This window comes from Haliotis cracherodii, unplaced genomic scaffold, assembly GCF_022045235.1.
Source record: "Haliotis cracherodii isolate W230 unplaced genomic scaffold, xgHalCrac1.p SCAF_6, whole genome shotgun sequence".
NCBI classification, from domain to species: Eukaryota; Metazoa; Mollusca; class Gastropoda; order Lepetellida; family Haliotidae; genus Haliotis; species Haliotis cracherodii.
Genome location: NW_027266319.1, coordinates 54,968,966 through 54,987,070, shown reverse-complemented (window position 1 = coordinate 54,987,070; position 18,105 = coordinate 54,968,966). Strand labels below are relative to the sequence as shown.

At 40.6% G+C, this 18,105-nt stretch overlaps 1 pseudogene; it reads left to right on the top strand.

The window, feature by feature from the left end:
- Window positions 1-1,064: 1,064 nt before the first annotated feature.
- LOC139445588 (uncharacterized) lies at window positions 1,065-16,605 on the top strand (annotated as a pseudogene).
- The last annotated feature ends 1,500 nt before the right edge of the window (window positions 16,606-18,105 follow it).

Genomic DNA, 18,105 nt, shown 5'->3' with positions numbered 1-18,105 from the left:
AAGTGCGAATCAGGTCCTAACTCATCTGTTTTGTCATGTATCACGCGCTATACAGTCGAACCTCGCTTATCCGGACAATTGCTTTTTCTAAAATGTTGTCCGGATACACGAGTTTCTGGATATCTGAATACCTTGTTATCTGACAAGAAGTCCTTCCCCTACCTCAATCCTACCGAGGCATATGTGAAACGAATGGCAAAAATATGATTTATGAAGGATCGACCAATTACTAATAAAATACATTGTGCTGTACAGACCTACCCAGCATGCTGTGACAGCGCACTGCATTATTGAAACGGCTGAAGAAATAATATGTAGCCTAGTTTAGACTATGCACTTGTTTTGTGTACAGACACGACGGCGAGGTTGGGGCAACCTGACACACATGAGCATTAATAGCCGTGTTTACCTGTAGTAGTTGAGAGCCAAGGTTGAAGTCATTCATGTGTGAACAATGTTGTTGAGGCATCTGTACATGTAAACGGCTAAAGAAATGCAAATGGAGCTTAGTTTAGACTATGCACTTGCTTTGTGTACAGATGTGACGGCGAGGTAAACACAACCTGACACAAATGAGCATTAATAGCCATGTTTACCTGTACTTAAGAATTGACCTTCACTTTGTGTGAGTTCATTGGAGTATGAACCTTCATAGTGTGAGGGCCAAACTGTATGAACGTCGGAGCTTGCGTCAAATTGTGTCGTTCATACACTTATGAATGTCAATTTCGCGATCATGTGACCGATCTCTGGTCCAATGGAAAAGCCGTATATCGTGTAAACTTCAAATTGAAAAATTATTTGTAGTTGACTGCCAAAAATGCTGTCGAGGCATCTGTACATCTTTTTTGTCGAATTGCATTATTAAAGTACATCAAGATCAGACATCATTTACATTCATATATTATTAGTTGAGCACGAAACCTTGAAGTGTAGCCAGGACTTTTGCTAGAAACTATGGGCGGCCATGTAGCTTCAATATCTTATAAATTATATCACTGAACATAGGTCAAGGTGTATTCAGTAAACACAGATCTGAATGTATTTCCTTCATCGAACACACTATGCGTTCATCGTAGTTTGTGACGGATTATGGATACGAACGAACTAGCACGTGTTTGGCAGGTAGGTTTTGTTAAGATTTGTTATCTTGTTCTCTCTCTACCCTCTACTTCCTTAATCACAATTTAAATCCTAAATAGACTTTCGGGCCTAACACTGTGGCAATTTTAGACCCTCTGTTTCTGTATTTACTTGAGCTCATTTCCCCTAAAGTTTACACATCTCATAAGACTAGGTCATCAATGATGTCAAAGCTGTCTGACATGTTTCTTATGAACAGTTTATGAAGCTAAACAATGTCCAAGTGACTTAAGCACAAAAACACGCGAACACTTCTGACAGAGATTTTCTTAAGAAAATACAGTAAAAATGCTTCACTTTGAGCACCTTGTTTTCTTTAAATACGATGTACCGTGACATTATAAAGTGGTATATAGGTAGATATAACACGAATCTATAGATGTAAACACATTTGAAGATACATCTGTGTGTTTAAATGTGATTTTGACAGCCCGGGCCAAGTCGGACCCAACACAAGCAAAACACTTCTGATAGAGACTATGTTGAGAATGTAGAGGGAAAAGGGCTTCACTTTGAGCACCTTGTTTTCTTTAATTACAGCGATCTGAGACACTATAAAGTGGTAGTTAGGTGGATATGATACTAATCTATACATGTGAATCCATTTGATGATACATCTGTGAGGTTTAAAATGATTTTGACAGCCCGGACCAAGTCGGACCGAACACTTCTGACAGAGATTTTCTTAAGATAATACAGTAAAAATGCTTCACTTTGAGTCCCTTGTTTTCTTTAAATAGGATGTACCGTATAATTACAGCGATCTGAGACACTATAAAGTGGTAGTTAGGTGGATATAATACTAATCTATACATGTGAATCCATTTGATGATATATCTGTGAGGTTTAAGTTGATTTTGAGAGCCCGGGCCAAGTCGGACCGAACACGTCTGACAGAGATTTTCTTAAGATAATACAGTAAAAATGCTTCACTTTGAGTCCCTTGTTTTTTTTAAATAGGATGTACCGTATAATTACAGCGATCTGAGACACTATAAAGTGGTAGTTAGGTGGATATAATACTAATCTATAGATGATTTTCTTAAGATAATACAGTAAAAATGCTTCACTTTGAGCACCTTGTTTTCTTTAAATACGATGTACCGTGACATTATAAAGTGGTATATAGGTAGATAGAACACTAACCTATAGATGTAAAAAAAATTGAAGATACGTCTGTGTGTTTAAAATTGATTTTGATCGTCCGGGCCAAGTCGGACCTAACACAAGCCAAACACTTCTGATAGAGACTATGTTGAGAATGTAGAGGGAAAAGGGCATCACTTTGAGCACCTTGTCTTCTTTAAATACGATGTACCGTGACATAATAAAGTGGTATTTAGGTAGATATAATACTAATCTAAACATATGAATCCATTTGATGATACATCTGTGAGGTTTAAGTTGATTTTGACAGTCCTGGCCAAGTCGGACCGAACACAAGCCAAACACTTCTGATAGAGACTATGTTGAGAATGTAGAGTGAAAAGGGCTTCACTTTGAGCACCTTGTTATTCTTTATGTACAGGGATCTGAGACACTATAAAGTGGTATATAGGCAAATATAATACTATTCTAAAGGTGTGAATCTATTTGATGATACATCTGTGAGGTTTAAGTTGATTTTGAGAGCCCGGGCCAAGTCGGACCGAACACTTCTGACAGAGATTTTCTAAAGAAGATACATACTTGCATACTGCATGGTTCTGTTGCCTGACGAGTAAAACGAACTAGTGTGTGTTTTTATTACCCGACTGTGAATAGTTTGAATTTAAAACAACAGGATTTTTTAAAAATATTATTTCAGTGACCCTTTAATTTTTTAAAATAATTATACATAAATTATCTGATCAAAAGTGGGATGTATGTTAAATATATTGAAGTAATTGCAGGAAAATCAAATGTGATTGTGACGAGTTCTCTTCATCACTTTCACCCGTTATCCCTGAATCTGAGACTAAAATCCTTTAACAGTAAGGGGCGGTCGGGTAGCCTAGTGGTCAAAGCGTTCGCTCGCCACGCCGAAGACCCGGTTCGATTCCCGACATGGGTACAATGTGTGAAGCCCATTTCTGGTGTCCCCCGCCGTGATATTACTGGAATATTGCTAAAAGCGGCGTAAAACCATATTCACTCACTCACTTTAACAGTAAACTTGACACAACCTCGATACCGCCCTATCCAGTCTTAATCTCCGCATGAGTTGAATATCTGAATACATATCAAAATATTCCCAGAGACAGCCTTTCTTTCCTTAAGAATTTTTTTAAATCCCAAGGTCTCAGAAGGTGACTATTCCCATTCAGTGACACCTGTGTTCAACTGCATGTGGAATCAATATTTTGCACAGTGTGGCATACCACAAACACCCCATTGTGCTTCCAATGTCATATATCTCGTGTTTCTTACGTGAATTAATCAACTACGCAGAATTTCCAGAACATGGTGTGACTGGATGACGTGGTTTGACTGAAGAGTATTGTGTTATATCCGGGCGTGTCCGGATTTAGCAGTGAGGCAAGCATGAAGAGACAGAATTCGTATACGTTTTCAAGTTCGATGAAACCCAAGAGTACGGGCATTAAGAGGACAGGGAATGAGTCATATGTAATCGGGGTGGTTGGGGTGTTTTTGTTGCTTAACGTCGCGCTCAGCAATTCCAGCTATATTCCAGCTGTCTGAAAATAATCGAGTCTGCACCTGACAACCCAGCGGGTAACATCATTAGCATATATCCACTCAACTAGGATACGATGACATGCATCAACCAAGTCAACCAGCCTGATCACCCGATCCCGTTAGTCACCTCTTACGACAAGCAAAGTCGCCTTTACGGCAAGCATGGGTTGCTGAAGACCTTTTCTACCCCGGATCTTCACGGGTAATATTTAGGTAATGATGAGGAGTATTATGAAAAATTATTTTATACGAAACAACTGTTCAGGGATACTTCTTGACCCTTCATCAGGTGATAAAACGTTTTACCCCACATCCATTCAGAATGTTGTCATCTGGTTCATGCTGTCTTGATTACATACTATGTATCCTGTCTGGGAGGGAAATACATTTCTGAGCGAGAGAATAAATCCTTTACACCCGCTTCGAAGCAAAAAGTCGCACACTTTTTTCCTAGTGAGGTGACATAGCATAAGTGAACCTCAGCTCAATTGCTATCAATTTTGAATTTGTTTGAAATCATGGCAGATTAATATGTCGGTAAGATAAATTCGTTTCATGCGTCCCTCGGTAGGTTTCATACCACGTGCCTCCTGCTCGTGGTTTAAAACCTTACGCGGGACGCATTTAAATCCCATGTACCCCGGGCGATACAACTTATATTGTATGATTAATAAAGGTGAGGTGAGGTGAGGTGAAATTGGGTTTAACGTCGAGTCCAAGATTATTGCACTTATATAGCGACGTGCATGCACGTGTGTGTGTGTGTGTGTGTGTGTGTGTGTGTGTGTGTGTGTCCGGGCTGATTTAGCCGATTTAGGGTGCTAGCACACTGAGATACCATGCCGCAGTTTAACATGAATGCCCCAATCAGACACAGTATACTGACTCCGAGCCGACAAGTCCTTCTTTTAGCCCCTTAATGCCGAGCGCCAGACAGGGTAACAACAAGTACCATCTTTTAACGTCTTTTGGTATGACGCGTCCGGGGATCGAACCCCGGACCTCCCGCTCTACCACTAGACCACGGAGGCGGTCATTAAAAATAAAGAAGGTGATGAAACGTGGTAAATGTATAATATTGAAGTTGATGAAACGCCGTGTAAGCAAAATAAAGAAGTTGTTATCCAGAACACTCCTTGTCGTGATTACAACTAACTTTCTTTTAAAGCCTTTAAATACTCCCGTCATTTTGGGTGAATCTGAAATTTTAACCAACGAAAAGCGGATCCTGGCATGCCTAAGGGATGCAACTCTGCACAGAGTGGTAGCAACTGAGCTGAGCCTCTAATATGAACCCCTACAACACAGATAACATGGTATGCTTGAAACTGGAGTTCCCTTGTTCTCGAGGCACCGGTGTCCCAGTGAATGCTCCCCTTTGGTCCATCGTCCATTGAACACGAGTTCGAATACGTAAGATACTTGTCTGTGGACACCAAAGTGATAAACGTCTAAGATCCCCCCCCCCCCCCCCCCCCCCCCCCACAACAATGAAACTTTCTTCAACATATCGCTTGCCAGTCAAATGTCCACCACAATATCCAAATCATGTCATGTGTGATACTACCCTACAGTGACACTATGACACTACCGCCCCATACTGATTATGGTCAAGAATTGTTGCTCTGACATACCGAACGCCGCTACGTCGCCAACAACGTTTTCTGCCATCTGTTAATCGGAGACAAAATCTTGATGCGTCTGTAAACATAGCCCGACCATGCTGTTATGTTAGCATCACAATACTCAAAGGACGCCTTGCGTTCAGGACCCGTGAAGATATGGGGTAGAATAGGTCTTCAGCAACCCATAATTGCCATAAAAGGCGACTATGCTTGTCGTAAGAGGCGGCTAACGAGATCGGGTGGTCAGGCTCGCTGACTTGGTTGTTGCATGTCATCTAATCCCAATTGCGTAGATCGATGCTCATGAATTCAGTTACTGGATTGGCTGGTCCAGACTCGATTATTTACAGACCGCTGTCATATAGCCGTGATAGCCATGAGTCTGGCGTTAAACAACAAACAAACAAATGCGCACTGCGTTTCAAATCACACTTTCGGTCACTGAGAGCGGCGTTAAACAACAAACCAAAACCAAAGCCTTGCTTTCAGCCCGCTACGTAGAGCCGGTTTCTAACGGTGGTTGTTAAAATTCGCTTTCCTGTTATTGTGCGGAATGATCTAGTGAAAGCAGGAGCACATTTGAATCTATTGCGTGGTGCAATTAATGCAATGAGACGATCTTGTACAGGTGGCATTACAGTTAGGCCTGTTACACCCAGGTCTCATTGCAACCCCACCTGTGTGACGGTACTTGTCCCACAGTCGAGAAAGTACATTCTTTGACATTGACATTTGACAATTGACTTTCCCTCATTAACCGGGGGCACGGGTGGCCCAGTCGTCTAAGGCGCCGCGATTCGCTTTGCAGAGTTGCGTCCCTTGGGCACGCCAGAAACCTATGATTGTGGGTTCGAATCCCGGTTAGCCCCGATTATGTTTCTAGGTTTGTCAGCACCATACCCGTGCTCGTGGGTTTCACCGAAGTGGTAAACGTCTAAGACCTGCATCACTTCGGGCTTTCCTCCCATATTAAGCTGACACGCCGTGATATAACTGGAATAATGTTAAAAGCGGCGTTAAAACCCAACTCACTCACAAGATAACCCAGATTACCTCGACACGCTCCGGATGCCTCCCAGGGAGGCAAGTGTAATGTACACCTATAAAACTACATTGCCTCCGGGGTTTTGTTATGCATTGATTAATCCTTTGAAATCGACTCTACCCTTTGAAATAACTGCCCTTAGAAGCAAGCTCTATCAAAATACCTCATTTCAGAGTGAGAACTTCGAATATTAACTCAGTGGCAAAAGAAAGTATACCGAGTTTGTGTTGTATGTAAATGAAAATTGAAAGAACGGTTGTGGAATTTTATGTCTTTTTGATGATCACAACATTTTGCAAAACGTACTCTGTGACTGGGTAATTTTGTATGAAAAGAAACTGTTCAATGAGTCTGGGGTAAGGGTGGAATTTGCAACCATATAACCTCTTCCATGTCTGAAATGTTGTTGATTTGTGCCGAAAAAAAGTCGTCGAATATACAGTTGTGTATTATACGAAAAAAAATCTTGGAAAACTTTAAACAACATTACAATTAACAAAATAAGACCAGGTAGAAGTATTCTGACCAAGCGCCAGTATGCTTCACTTTTGGGAATATAATATTGCTAATATATATATATGTTAACAGGTGATAAAATCAAATAAGATGTTTTGTTTCTTCAGCTCCTCGGTTTATGTCAGCTTGTGATCTTTAGTTTATTTGCGGTTGGGGGGTGGGGTATTTCTCAGCCACCTACAATCTCTATTTCTATACTTCGCTTCTCTGCCCATAGCTCACTCTGCTTTTTTTCATAGAAATCATATAACACCCGACATAATAATGATGTGTAGATGTATAATGGGCCAAATCTACACGAAATATAATCATAATTAGTATAATATATTACATCGGTCAGTGGATCAGTCTGTATATACAGAACTGTGAGTCTCACTTAGCTATGTAACAATACACCTGTACATATACAGAACTGTCAGAGTCTCACTTAGCTATATAACAATACACCTGTACATATACAGAACTGTCAGAGTCTGACTTAGCTATATAACAATACACCTGTACATATACAGAACTGTCAGAGTCTCACTTAGCTATATAACAATACACCTGTACATATACAGAACTGTCAGAGTCTCACTTAGCTATATAACAATACACCTGCACATATACAGAACTGTGAGAGTCTCAACTTGCCATATAACAACACATTTGTCTCCAAGTGTTTTGGATCCTGACAAATATAGGAGATACACTTGGGGAGCGTCGTGATAAAAACGACTTTTTATAATAAATATCTCAAGCACTTTTGCATTTAGTCTGTTCAGGGATGGTCATGATATGAATGTCCAAAGTACAATGTGCATCAAAAACCACGGAACCACCAACCCCTGCACTCAATGACCGGTCCCTAACATTGGTAACTTCTTTTCCTGTTAATGATGTTCCAAACTGTTCCATTGGTTATTCAAGCTGATGCTTGTCCTTTCAAGAGGACAAGAACAAACTTACAATGCTTGGACTTAACTCTCTCCGCCGGGCAAGCCTGTACCCATCAGATCAACGGACCAAAACGCCTAGAATATAAATATAGTCAGCATGAGACGAAAGCACAATGAGACGAAAGCACAATGTCTGTTTATAGTGTTTGACAACTTGTCATGTTTCTCGTATCAAAGCAATAAAACGCTGCGCCAATCAATAAGGCTCGGTGGAGATCTGTATTTTTTATAATTAAACTTGTTTACCGTTACTGAACAGGATTTCCTAAATATAGAAAAAAGCAATTCAAAATGTTATGGCAGTACAAAGAAATATGTTAATACCGATCTGGGGGTCTTTTACTCATGTAAATGAATGACGCACATAAATGTAGATTGAGATCTTTTTCTCAACCGCCCAAACTGCTTGGTGTCCATAAATATCATTTTCTCCTCAAAGAGTTTCCCCAAAACACGGTTTGACTTTTAAGAATAGTGTGACCAACAGTTTTTTTCCCCAACAATAACTGATAACTGAATAATTTTGTTTGTTCTGGTGTGTCGTATACCCTGCTCTGCAGTTCCACATGCTTGTCGTGCATACAAACACTGTTTACATGTAGGTTGATATCGATTTTGTACAAGTAAAGCTTGGAAATAATTTCAGTGATTTTCTTGTTATGACTGTTTGCAACAAGACGGCTTTATTTTCTTATGGACTTTGGAATGCTTATATGTTAGGTTTCTTATCATAATTCGTCTTAACTCTTAAAAAATTGTAACTTTTACTGTTCTACTAGGCATTGTGAGTTTCATAGTGCCTGTGAACCAATTTATTACCACCGACCTTAAATAATGAATTAATTCATTGGTTGGAGTGTTTGTGTTGGTTACCGCGAAGTTGTAAAGTCTGGGAACATTGTCTTCTGTGTGAATAGTTTCCTGTGTGAGAGAGTCCTGTCTACTGGATAGATAGTTATTAGAGTAGATGTTATCCAGGGTAGATTGGCTCCTGAAAAGATAATGTCCTGGGTATTGTCTTGGGTAGATAGTGTCCAGGACAGGTAGTTATTAGGGTAGATAGTGTCCTGAGTAGATTCTCTCCAGGGTAGATGTTCTCCTGGGTAGTCTCTGGGGTAGATATTCTCCTGGGTAGATAGTCTCTGGGGTAGATATTCTCCTGGGTAGATAGTCTCTGGGGTAGATATTCTCCTGGGCAGATATTCTCCTTGGTAGATATTCTCCTGGGCAGATATTCTCCTTGGTAGATATTCTCCTGGGTAGATAGTCTTTGGGGTAGATAGTCTCTGGGGTAGATATTCTCCTTGGTAGATATTCTCCTGGGTAGATAGTCTCTGGGATAGATAGTCTCCTGGGTAGATAGCCTCTGGGGTAGATATTTTCCTGGGTAGATGGTCTCTGGGGTAGATATTCTCCTGGGTAGATAGTCTCTGGGGTAGATATTCTCCTGGGTAGATAGTCTCTGGGGTAGATATTTTCCTGGGTAGATAGTCTCTGGGGTAGATATTCTCCTGGGTAGATAGTCTCTGGGATAGATATTCTCCTGGGTAGATAGTGTACTGTATAGATAATTTTCTGGGTAGGCAGTCTACTGAGTAGATAGTTTTGGTGAATTCTAAACGAATGATAACTATTCTCAATAAGCATAAATGCGCCTTTCTTGCAGGAAGAGGTGTCCACAATTGCTTGAGGTGTCTTTAAAATAGAGACTTCAACATGAAGTTAACTTTTTATCCATATTAAAATGAATATGTCTATATGAATGGATTCCGTACTCTGTATTACAGAAGAATTCTGCAGGGATTCTGACTTTGTAAAAAGAAGAATTCTGTAGGGATTCAGCAATCTGTATTACAGAACAATTCTGTAGGGATTTCACGCTCTGTATTACAGAAGAATCCTGAATGGATTCTGTACTCTGTATTATAGGAAAAATCCTGAATGGATTCCGTACTCTGTATTACAGAAAAATCCTGAATGGATTCCGTACTCTGTATTACAGAAGAATTCTGTAGGGGTTCGGCACTCTGCATTATAGAAGAATCCTGTGGTGATTCCGTACTCTGTATTACAGAAGAATTCTGTCAGGATTCTCTACTCTGTATTACAGAAGAATTCTGTCAGGATTCCCTACTCTGTATTACAGAAGAATTCTGTCAGGATTCCCTACTCTGTATTACAGAAGAATTCTGTCAGGATTACGCACTATGTATAACAGAAGAATCCTGTAGTGATTCCGTACTCTATATTACAGAAGAATTATGTCAGGTTTCCGCACTCAGTATTACTGAACAATTCTGTAGGGATTTCACACTCTGTATTACAGAAGAATCCTGAAGTAATTCCCTACTCTGTATTACAGAAGAATTCTGTGAGGATTCCCTACTCTGTATTTCAGAAGAATTCTGTAGGGATTCTGCACTATGTATTACAGAAGAATCCTGAATGGAATCCGCACTCTGTATTACAGAAGAATTCTGTAGGGATTCCCTACTCTGTATTAGAGAAGAATCATCCAGGATTCCATTCTCTGTATTACAGACGAATTCCGTCAGGATTCTACACTTTGTATTACAGAAGAATCCTGTAGGGATTCCGTGCTCTGTATTACAGAAGAATTATGTTGGGATTCCGCACTTTTTATAACAGAAGAATCCTTTACAGAAGAATCTTTTAGGGATTCCGTACTCTTTAGTACAGAAGAATTATGTAGGGAATCTGCACTCTGCATTACCGAAGAATTCTGTCAGGATTCCGCAATCTGTAATCCTGTAGAGAGTCCACACTTTGTATAACAGAAGAATCATGTAGGGAGTCCATGCTCTGTATTACAAGGGAGTTCTGTAGGGATTCTGCACTTTGTCTTACAGAAGAAGAACAAAGCGTTTCTAAGAATCCTCGTGATGTCCTGCAATCGAGCTTACCCCCTCGATGAGGTTTGCCACCGCTTATCATTCTCAATATTTTCAAATTCAATTCAAAATTTTGAAATTGACACACATAAAAAACCTTAGGATGGTAAACTAACGTAGTTCACTGCTAAATACAGCTCTTACGCATGTATGCATAGAATGTAAAGTGAAAAAAGGATAGGGTTTATTTATACAGCGGTATCCAGGGTTTCCAGCTTTGTCTTGCATCTTGAACTGGGGGAGGTATTTGATCTACTCTCCAATGCTTATGAATAACAAAGGGAGCATGTGTTTGCCGATATGTCGTCTCATATTATGCATCACCGCAGTTGTCAGGGACCGGTATCCGGGTGAACACAACAAATAGTCAATCTTATCTGTTTCCAGGATGGTGGTCCAGTCTATTGGAAAGGGGGGCTTGATCAACTATATCATTTGTAATATATATCTCAAGCCATTAATAACAACATATTAAATACCTAAATATTATATTTCTACCTCAGTTAGTTGTGTTTGATATACATCGCCATTGACATGTATGTATAGGTTGAGTAAAATAATTCATTTCTAATATTAACTTCCCTACTAAAATTAGACTCGTCTGAAAGATTACATAAAAGAGTCCCGTACAAGGTTGGCTGTACATGACGGTCAGCTGACAGCTTCAGAGGTAGGTACATTTTACTCGTGTAGAAGCGATTGAGGGGAGATTTGATAATCACTTCCAACCTAGGTCTCTAGTAGACGTGGCGTTGTCCTCTCCCCCTAGGTTCTACAGTCTCCGGTAGACGTGGCGTTGTTCTCTACCCCTAGGTTCTACAGTCTCTAGTGGACGTGGCGTTGTCCTCTACCCCTAGGTTCTACAGTCTCCGGTAGACGTGGCGTTGTTCTCTACCCCTAGGTTCTACAGTCTCCAGTAGACGTGGTGTTGTCCTCTTCCCCTAGTTTCTAGTCTCCAGTACATGTGGCGTTGTCCACTACCCCTAGGTTCTACAGTCTCCGGTAGACGTGGCGTTGTTCTCTATCCCTAGGTTCTACAGTCTCCGGTAAACGTGGCGTTGTCCTCTACCCCTAGTTTCTACAGTCTCTGGTAGACGTGGCATGGTTCTCTACCCCTTGGGGCGGTCGGGTAGCCTAGTGGTTAAAGCGTTCGCTCGTCACGCCGAAGACCCGGGTTCGATTCCCGACATGGGTACAATGTGTGAAGCCCATTTCTGGTGTCCCCCGCCGTGATATTGCTGGAATATTGCTAAAAGCGGCGTAAAACCATACTCACTCACTCTCTACCCCTTGAATCTAAGTCTCCAGTAGACGTGGCGTTGTTCTCTACCCCTTGAAACTAAGTCTCCAGTAGACGTGGTGTTGTTCTCTACCCCTTGAATCTAAGTCTCCAGTAGACGTGGCGTTGTTCTCTACCCCTTGAAACTAAGTCTCCAGTAGACGTGGTGTTGTTCTCTACCCCTTGAATCTAAGTCTCCAGTAGACGTGGCGTTGTCCACTACCCATTGAATCTAAGTCTCCATTAGACGTGGCGTTGTTCTCTACCCCTTGAATCTAAGTCTCCATTAGACATGGCGTTGTCCACTACCCATTGAATCTAAGTCTCCAGTAGACGTGGCGTTGTTCTCTACCCCTTGAATCTAAGTCTCCAGTAGATGTGGCGTTGTCCACTACCCATTGAATCTAAGTCTCCAGTAGATGTGGCGTTGTTCTCTACCCCTTGAATCTAAGTCTCCAGTAGACGTGGCGTTGTTCTCTATCCCTCGGTTCTACATTCTCCAGTAGACGTGGCGTTGTCCACTACCCATTGAATCTAAGTCTCCAGTAGACGTGGCGTTGTTCTCTACCCCTTGAATCTAAGTCTCCAGTAGATGTGGCGCTGTTCTCTATCCCTAGGTTCTACAGTCTCCATTAAACATGGCGTTGTCCACTACCCCTTGAATCTAAGTCTCCGGAAGACGTGGAAGTTATCCACAAACCCTAGGCCCTGCAGTCTCCAGTATCCTTCCCAACTCCACATTTCTGCAAAAATATTGAGTGAATGCCTGGAAGAATCGAACATGTTGATTTCAGATTCCCAATCAACAAGAACGATGAATTCTACCTTGGCTGCCATACTTATTCTTTCGATGTGTGCTGTCAGTACCCTTGCATCATGTAAGTACGCACGTTGTTTGCTTATATGGCTCATCGAGAGACATGTGATTAAATTATGACGCCATGATAAAAGACACTAAGTTCAGTAAATTGGCAGACTTCAAACATCGCTTTGTTTGACTGCTGGCTCAAACTTTATAACCCACAGTAAAACCTCGTTAATCAGGGTAATTAAATCCGGTTTATCGAATCCCTGGTGCGAAGTAATGTTCCTCATAGATTCTACTCTAATGAAGGTAAAGAACATCAGATATTGTTTTCATATTACTTAAGGCAATGTGTCGTGATAAAAAAGATTAACTATTGTAATATGAAAAAATCGGTTGTTCTCTGACTTCCTTTGACTAAGACGTTCCCAACAAGTTCCCAACAAGAACACTGTAAATATGTTCTCGTCAGTTTCAATCTGTTCAAATGCGAGTAGTTCCCAATAGCTTCTAAAGAGTACTATCTTCTCTGTGTATCCTTTTGTTTCAAATAAAATCGGTGATAATTTCATCATTTTCAAAGTTGGATAACAAACTTGTATAAATTATTATAATGTTGACTAAACGACTAACTTAAATCCTTCAGCGTCAACGTCGATGGCTACTGACTCATCGACAGCGGCGACTGCCACGACCACCCAGGTAAGACCTCCATATTTCACCGTAAAAACGTTTTAACAACTACACGTCTGTACTAACAATTGACGTTATCATCAATATACGTCTGTACTGACAACTGACGTTATCATCAATAAACGTCTGTACTGACAACTGACGTTATCATCAATATACGTCTTTACTGACAACTGACGTTATCATCAATATACGTCTGTACTGACAACTGACGTTATCATCAATATACGTCTGTACTGACAACTGCCGTTATCATCAATATATGTCTGTACTGACAACTGACCTCATCACCAATATACGTCTGTACTGACAACTGACGTTATCATCAATATACGTCTGTACTGACAACTGACGTAATCATAGATATACGTCTGTTCTGACTACTGATGTTATCATCAATATATGTCTGTACTGACAACTGACGTTATCATCAATATACGTCTGTACTGACAACTGACGTTATCATCAATATACGTCTGTACTGACAACTGACGTTATCATCAATATACGTCTGTACTGACAACTGACGTTATCATCACTATACGTCTGTACTGACAACTGACGTTATCATCAATATATGTCTGTACTGACAACTGATGTTATCATCAATATACGTCTGTACTGACAACTGACGTTATCATCACTATACGTCTGTACTGACAACTGACGTTATCATCAATATATGTCTGTACTGACAACTGACGTTATCATCACTATACGTCTGTACTGACAACTGACGTTATCATCAATATATGTCTGTACTGACAACTGACGTTATCATCAATATACGTCTGTACTGACAACTGACGTTATCATCAATATATGTCTGTACTGACAACTGACGTTATCATCAATATATGTCTGTACTGACACTCTACTCAAAACACTAGTACACAGACAACTACTGTTTACTCCATATACTACTATACAGATAACTCATGTTTACTCAATGCACTACTTTTCAGACAACTACTGTTTACTCAATACACTACTATACAGACAACTACTGTTTACTCCAGCACACTACTCTACAGACAACTACTGTTTACTTCATTACACTAACATACAGACAACTAGTGTTTACTCAATACAATATTATTCACACTGGTACTGTTTACTCAATACACTACAATACAGACAACTACTGTTTACTCCAGCACACTACTATACAGACAACTACTGTTTACTTCATCATACTAACATACAGACAACTAGTGTTTACTCAATACACTATTATACACACTAGTACTGTTTACTCAATACACTACAATACAGACAACTACTGTTTACTCCAGCACACTACTAAATAGACAACTAGTGTTTACTCAATGCACATTCAGTAATACAGCACATGGTATTTTATGCTTGCACAAGAAAAAGATTTTTTGTTGTAAAAGTTTTGACACATATTTGTGTGCACAAAACAGGGAGGTTTTTTTCACAACTGAACATAAACAAAGGGAATAAATGAGTTTTTATTATAACTGCCATGGGTATTATACAATATTTATAATTTCTTTCAAATATCTTTAGGGACCGTTTAAGTGTTATCTGTTTCTGTACATTACATAAAGAAAATGAACTGGCCATTAATTAGTTTGGATATTGTTTATTTCATGACATGATCTCTTTGGTTCAGAAAAGTAAATATTATTTTGGAAAAGTTTTACGAAATTGCAGAACAAACTGTGTTTCACTTTCGATATGTCCACATAATAATGAGCTGAAAAATACACCTCATTCTCCCTAATCTGTCAACGTTGAGAATATAGATAACTTCTGTTCACATTCACAGCAGCACTAGGAGAGGTCTAACATTTTATTGGAACTAGAAGAGGTTAATATTTAATTGGAATATATTGCAGGTTTATTTATTCACTCACTCACCAACAATTTCATGTTGTAGAGTGGCGCCAGCAACGTCGCCATCTCCATGGCGTGCGTCGTTGGGGTCTACGGTGGCTGGATGGCGCTGAAACTAGCCCTGTAGCAGAACACAACGACCGACATCTCTGTGGTGAAGTGGATACAGATATGAACTTCAAGTACACGACTTGTCTTTGCTTCAAATGATGCGCATCACCATTCGTCACCTCTCGCGTCTTTCCGTAATCATCGCATCATGTCCCGGAATGACCCGAGTGGTCACGAATGGTCCCCATAATCACGTCTTTGGGCGGAAATCAATTCCAGAACTATTGAATATTGACATTTTGAGAAATTTGACGTTAAGTAACATGTTATTTTGAGAATGTTCCAAAAATTCCATTTTACGATCAATCAATGTTTCTTTGTTAATACCGTTTCAGCATATCAGCTGGCAAAAAAATGTTCTTTCTTGTATTTTACATAATATCTGTGTCCATTGTATTCCCCGATTGTTTTGTTATCTTATCTATCGTATACACTTTCATAAGTAAACCAACGACGCCATTTTTATCTCGGGACGGTATCTCAATCAGGTTCGTTCCTGCAGTAGCGGGTAGCCATGATGTACTCGTCCATCTGTTTACGCACTTCAGTCTATGGCTATGACTTGGTCTCTTTGATTGATCATCTGACAACAAATCCACTGTATGTTTCTTCACAGGAATCAGTAGTTCTGATTATGATTAAAATATATTTTTTTACTCTGAAATACCCCCCTTTTACACATAAACACACGAGTGCCACGACTGATTTGAAGCGATAGCATTGCACTCCTTGTGTTAATATATAGAGACAGGGGGGTGCTTGATTGTGAAATACCATACGATTTTATTATAATCAGAACTTCCTGTGGTTTAAAAAAAGACAAGTTCTATGGATGAACACCTTTTTATTGCAATTAGTGCACTTATTGCACTGATTGTAATAAAGAAGTTGGTCATCCATAGAACTTGTCTTTCTTCATCACACCAACTTCTTAATGTCACTGAAAGAAGTTCCCGTGGTTTCTTTTTAATAAAGATTTTGTTTGCATCTCAAGACTGATGGCTGTTGTGTATTATTAAGTCTGATATCTGTTTGTTTGCACTCATCAATATTCAAGCTATATGTCGGCGGTCTGTAAATAGAGTCTGGTACAATGACATGCAATCAACCAAGTCACCGATGTTGACCTCTCGATCCATTTAATCGCCTCTTACAAGCACGAATGCTGAAGGAATATTCTAGCCCAGAATTCTCCAGGGGTTTGTCATGAAACACCAGCATATTGTTGAAATGTTTTAGAGGTGGTGAGGTGAGGTGAGGTGAGGTGAGGTGAGGTGAGGTGAGGTGAGGTGAGGTGAGGTGTGGTGAGGTGAGGTGAGGTGAGGTGAGGTGAGGTGAGGTGAGGGGTGGGGTGGGGAGGGGAGGGGAGGGGAGGGGAGGTGAGTTGAGGTGAGGTGAGGTGAGGTGAGGTGAGGTGAGGTGAGGGGTGGGGTGGTGAGGGGAGGAGAGGGGAGGGGAGGGGAGGGGAGGGGAGGGGAGTTGAGGTGAAGTGAAATGGGGGATAACGTCGCGTGCAAGATTATTGCACTTATAGAGACACATGCATGCACATGCGTGTGTGTCTGCTTGTACTTGGTCGGAATAATGCTGGTTTTATAGTGCTAGCCTATTGAGATACCATGACGCAGTTTAACATGAATACCCAACTCAGAGCTGACTCAGAGCCGAACCGACCAGTCCTAGTTTTGGCCCTTCATGCCGAGCACCAGGCAGGGTAACATCGAGTAACATCTTTTAAAGTCTTTTGATATGACGCAACCGGGATTCGAACCACCGATCTTCCGCATGTATAAGACACAACTATATGTGTTATGACCAGCAATATCGATAAATTTTACAAGTTCTGGTCAACATGTCATATGCTTTTCAGGTAATTGTCAAGTTGATCCACATGCCATAAGAATGTAACGGAAAATATATACTGTAAATCTTGAAATTAACGCGAGAGTGAATTAAACGCAAAAAATGCGAGTATTCTTTGCTCGAATTATTAGACATCGTATTTATATCATCAACAATAAGACACTAAAACACTAATTACATCCTGTGAAGGAGACACTGGTGGCCCAGTCGTCAAAGGCGCCCCATTCGCTGTGCAGAGTTGCGTCCCTTGGGTACGCCAGAAACCTATGATTGTGGGTTCGAATCCCGGTTCGTCCCGATTATGTTTCTTGGTTTGTCAGCACCATACCCGTGATCGTGGGTTTCACCGAAGTGGTAAACGTCTGAGACCTGCATCACTTCGGGCTTTCTTCCCACATTTAGCTGACACGGCGTGATATAACTGGAATACAGTTGAAAGCGGTGTTTAACCCAACTCACACATCCTGTGAACTGTCACTGCTGGGGTCAAGGCAATAGTTCTCATTTGTGTCTTCATCACTGATCACACCAGCAAGTTCAGACAGACGCCACCCATGCAACACGGTGTCTTTGTTCTTTGCGTCAAAGGCCGACACGAGCTAGCGCGCATGTATTGTTTTATTGGAAGTT